The sequence below is a fragment of the Austrofundulus limnaeus genome, unplaced genomic scaffold (assembly GCF_001266775.1).
Source record: "Austrofundulus limnaeus strain Quisiro unplaced genomic scaffold, Austrofundulus_limnaeus-1.0 Scaffold52, whole genome shotgun sequence".
NCBI lineage: Eukaryota > Metazoa > Chordata > Actinopteri > Cyprinodontiformes > Rivulidae > Austrofundulus > Austrofundulus limnaeus.
Window position 1 is genome coordinate 1,833,940 of NW_013952454.1, and position 5,355 is coordinate 1,839,294.

Genomic DNA, 5,355 nt, shown 5'->3' on the forward strand with positions numbered 1-5,355 from the left:
AAAAAAAACAACAACCCATATATCTGCGAAATGGATGAAAATCTGTGCAATTTAAAACCTGCACATGCGCAATAAATGTCAAAAAGAGTTAGACCACCTGACAGATTTTGATCTTACACACAATCCTCCAGTCAAAAAGTCTGTATTAGTTATTTATTTTTATTTAATTATACTTATTGTTTTTTATGTTCTGGGGCTCTGACATGTAAAATAAACTTAAAGCTGACTTTAAGACCCAGGTTCTGAACCAGGAGCGGAGTTTGCATGTTCTGCATGGGTTTTCTCTGCTTTCCTCAGGCCAAATCGTTGCTTTTGTTTGTTGAGTAAATACYACAGATACATTTTTGTGCTCAGGAATTTACTCACATTGGAGGAAGGTTTCTCTGTTTTTAGGGAGTTTGATAAAATGTTCAAACTTATTTAAGAGCTGTTTTTTCCTTTTTGTACTCGTAAGGCTCTAGATTCCAAAACTGTTTCACTTTTTAAAATCGGACCACCCATTAAGGATTTAGAGGTCTTTAAAGGCTGAAAATTAGGAAGCAAGTGCTCCATTGTAACATAAAAAAGTGCGAAGCTGTGTAGACATAGTGCATGTCACAATTTCGCAACGATTTTTCAAACCAAAGCAGAAAACAAACTAGATAAAACYTTAAGATAGATTTCGAAATGCTAAGCAGAGAGGGTAAACACATAAGTGAGCGGAAAAAATATCACAAAAAACTGACCAGGATCGGGCAGCACATTTATCAAAGACCCTACTGTCAGTCTGCTGTCAGTCTTCACTGTCTTATTGGTTCAAACTAGTGGGAAGTGAGCAGAGGTTAGAGAAGGTGAGCCTATGATCAGAAGGTTGCCAGTTCAACTCCGGGCCCCTGAACGAGACCACCCCCCAGGCTGCCTTGAAAATGGCAGCCAACTGCTCCACATGTGTGATGGGTAAAATGCAGAGAATTAATTTTCCCACTGAGGAATAAGAAAGGTTGTTGACTTTGACTGATATGAATTTTATTCTCCGTCTGGATCACAGGAAGCTGTGTCTGTCTCCAGCAGTCGGGGTGAGAGGTGGGGGACACCCTGGACAACTCTCTATTACATCACAGGGGGAGACAAACAACTGTTCACGACCTCACCCACACTGAGGGACAACTTAGAGTTACCAGTTTACATGAATGGGTTTGGTTTGTGAGTGGAAACGAGAGTACCCTGGGAAAACCCAGTCAGTGTAAACTCCACCCTGAAAGGCTGGGAGAAGATGCTGTGAACGTCTCGCTCTAACCACAGTGCTGCGGTGCTGCCCCATATTGTCATACTTCTCATTATGTGACATGCAGCAAAACCTATTCATGGGCTGAGAAGTACCCTGAGGGGTGACAGTCATACCGACCTGCGCATAGCTGACAGAAAAAAGGAGCAATAAACTATCAATAAATCAGATTTATTCAAATTTACTGTTTAGGTATTGTCAGTTTTTGACTCGTTTAAACATTTGAGCTGGAAAATTATGTAATGTCCTGATGCTGATGGGCCTTCTTTTACTTGCCCAACCCCTTTGACCTGTTATTTTAGATGTTTTTTAACTGCTTTGCTCTGTAAGCACGCGGTTCGTTGTCAGAGCCAGTGTTGGTTTTGCCACATGGCAGAGGTGTCAGGCCACCACACTTCTCCTGAGAGGCTGTTATCGTTACGCAGCTCAAAGGTTCCAGATGCAGAGCAGGTGATGTAATTAACCTCGCTGCTACGTCTTCAAGCAACACGTGGCAGTGATCTCAAAAAAGAGCCGAGAGCTATTAACCTCGCGTTAGTCTTTATCAGCAGATTAAAAACCTCTGCTGTAGCGTCAGCCAGCTGCAGAATTTCTACAAAAGAGAAAATCTGAGGTGGCTTCTCGTGGGACACAGACATGAATGATTATTTCACATATTTAATTAATTAATTTATTCCACAATTTCTTTATGCAAATATYTGCTACAGCCAAATATTTTCTCCTATTTCAGCTCAAACTCTGCTTCTTTCTGATATTCTTTTGCTTTTTCCTACTTTTTTGTCATTTTTTCTGCTAATTATGCTTTTTACAGATGTGTTTTGCTATATTCAGCTATTTGCTGAAATTTTAGCTGATGTTCAGCTGTTATTTGGTAAAGTTACATGTTTTAACTTTTTTGCAGCTATTGCAACTCATTTCTGCTAAGTTCAGCAAACATGGGCTCCTTGTGCTTCTTTATGCTAATTAAAGAATTTCCAGATACATTTTAGCTGTCTTACTGAAAATTTCAGCTCTTTTAGCTATTTTACTACAAATTGTCACTTTTTTGTACTTTTATGTTATTTTTTTCTCCTGTACTTTTATGTTATTTTTTTCTCCTAATTGTCTGTTGTTGTTTTTTTTTTTTTTTTACAAAACTTTTGTTATGTGGGTGTTAATTACAACTTGTGGCTGTGAACTTTAGCTTATTTTTATGCTAATTTTAGCTTTTTATGCTATTTCAGCTTTAGACCTGCCGCGTCTTTCTGCTATTCTTCTGCCTTTTTATATTTCTGTGCATTTTTCTGCAACTTTGTGCTCTTTATGATTTTTTACAGATATTTTCAGCTATGTTCAGCTATTTTAACTTTTAGCTTTTACCTGTTTTCTGCTTTTTAACTATATTTTTTGCTCATTTTAATGTTTCTCTGCAAATTAAGCCTTTTTTAGCTTTTCATAGTGAGCTCACATTAACACTTTTGCTATTGAATATTTTCAGATCAATTTCACCAGTTTTCAGTTTAAGTTTTCAGCAAGAAGCATTCACACTAGCATTTTTGCAGGAAATGCAATTTCTCTAGTGTTTATATGTATTTTTGTAGTTTATAGAGGTGGGCACAGCTAACTGCCAATCCACTAACTAAAAACATTAGCTATGTAAATGCTAAACCAACAGGCAGGAAAATTTGTGAAAGCTAATGCTAACTGATAACCCCTATTCAAAGTCATATTGGTGGATACATAAAACACTAAAGATGCTACACGCACACACGAAGCGTATGTGAGATTGTTTTTGCTTTCATTTGCAGACTTAAAGTTAGCATAACTACGTTTAAGCAGAGGCAGTTCTAGGGGCGGAGCCACAGGGGCATTGGCCCCATCTGAAATCTGATTGGCCCCCTGAAGTGCCCCTGTCCTGTCACTCTTCTGTCCTTGCTCAAGAACAATAATGGTGGCTGCAGTTCCACTTCCAACCGCTAGTGGTGCCAGTGAGTCTAATAGGAAAGTCCAGCATGAAGCAAGCTTTTTCAGTTTGAACWATCCTGCAGGAAAAAGTTTTTTACAAAGATGGTTAGATTTTCTCATATGTTGTGGGTTTAAGAGTATTTTATTTATGTACAATAAAAAAATCATGAAAAGTTGATAAGGAGAATTTACTGTGTAAGCTTTAGTGTTTTAACATTTGACTGGTTAAATGCATAAACACTACAAAAACTGGGGATTTGTGTGCAAGGATGTTGAACAAATACTTGGCCCCTCTATGAATATTGTGGCCCCTTGATGACCCCTCACACTGAAAAATCCTAGATCCACCACTGCATTTAGCAGAAACTAACTGGTTCAAAGTTCCAAATTTAGCAAAAACACGAATCCGTTAAAGAAAAGTTAGCTTCGTTATTAGCTGTAAGTGGATTAGCGGAACTGTGCCCGCCACTGGTAGTGTAGTTCTCTATTGTACAGTTTCTTGGTTTTCCCCTCACCACCTTACACACCTGATCCTCATTTGCTCATCCTTCTTAGTAGCTACATCTAGCCCTTGCTTTATTTATTGTCAGGTCCTTCTGCTGCTCCGGCTGGTGGGTTTCCTGCGTGCTTCCTGTTGTTGACAGTTGGCAGCCCTTTGTATTTTGATGTCAGCTGTTTGCCTTATTTTTAAAAATGAACGTTTGCCCACATTTTCTGTTTGAGGCTGCGTTTTATGTCTCATCACACATGTCTGCATCATCCCAGTGGCAAACTTGACCTGTTCAGAGAGCCGTCAGATGAGGCTGGGTGGGTGTAATTACTGGTGCTAAAGTAATTAGCGGTGAATTGTGAGACATTAATCAACACAGCATGCTATTTGTTGTGGAGGAACTCTCTACTGCTCTGATTTATTTTCATGTTTCTGTGCCAGCTGAGATTAAATCCTCAATTCAGGATGGTATTTTGAGAAAACCATCAATTTTCAGCCAGTACTTTTGCACTCTCGGAGCAAATCTGGGTTTAAAAGAACTGAGCCCAGCTGTAATATGAAGCCATTTGCTTGTCTCAAATAATTTTACAGATAATGATTTAGCCCAGTAATTACCTCAAGCTTAATGATCCAGAACAATAATGATTTTGCACATGTTTAGTGAAACTAATATCCAGAYGTGCTTCTTCTTCTTCAGAGGACAAGAACACAACCTGGTAGTTGATCAGGCTTCTGACAAACCGACACTAAATTAACCGAATGTTGTTGCAGCGATGCGTCAGATGGAGCATGAAATGTGAACGTGATCATGAGTGGYGGCAAACAGAAGCTTTCTTTAAGAAAACCCAATTAATTTAACACTCTGTTGAAGTGATTAACTGGTATTTTACTGGTGATCTTTGCTGATGCACGTGTGGAAACTTGTGTTATTCTCCTCATTAATGAGACGTCAAGGTGACATGTGGGATCAGCCGTCACTTACTAGACCTCTGCTTTTTAACCTTTTCCTTCATCGAAACATATAATTGTTTTAATCTCAACTAGACGTATTCTGGCTCCGATTTATTTTTACTGCTTGACGCCAAAAGGCRAAACCCTGGCGTTAATGGTTTTGTCTGTGTCGGTGTGTGTTTGTTCGCAAAATAGCTCATGAAATAAACCTGTTTAAGCTGTGTAACTACATCTCCCTACTTTTCCCCCGGCCAAAATCACCCTTTCTGGCCATATTACAAGGATTTGAGTGGACGAAGGTGACAGTCACCCAATCTGCACAAGTGGACACAATGCTAAAGATGCTACATGCACACACAAGGCGCACATGATGCACATGTTAAAGATAATTGGTTTTGTTATCTTAACGAACTCAAAGTTAGCAGAACTAAATTTAGCTGAAGCTAATTGCTCCTTTAATGGTTTCCAAATTCAGCAAAAACGCCAAGGTGCTAAACGAAAAGTTAGCTTTGCTGTTCGTTGTTTGCAGAACTGTGCCCATCATAGTTGGCCACAGATTTTTCAATAAGTAGTCAGTTAATAATTTAGGTCAGTGGTCCCCAAACTACGGCCCGCGGGCCGAATCCGGCCCGTCTCCCCATTTGGTCCGGCCCCCAGAACAATACCAGAGAGCATTTAGGTTGTTTTTTTTTTTCATATATGTGTA

At 39.3% G+C, this 5,355-nt stretch overlaps 1 protein-coding gene across 1 annotated transcript in view; it reads left to right on the top strand.

Moving 5' to 3' along the window:
- Positions 1–5,355, top strand: part of osbpl3b (oxysterol binding protein-like 3b) — a gene marked incomplete in the record, with an annotated part of 57,620 nt that overhangs the window by 15,630 nt on the left and 36,635 nt on the right.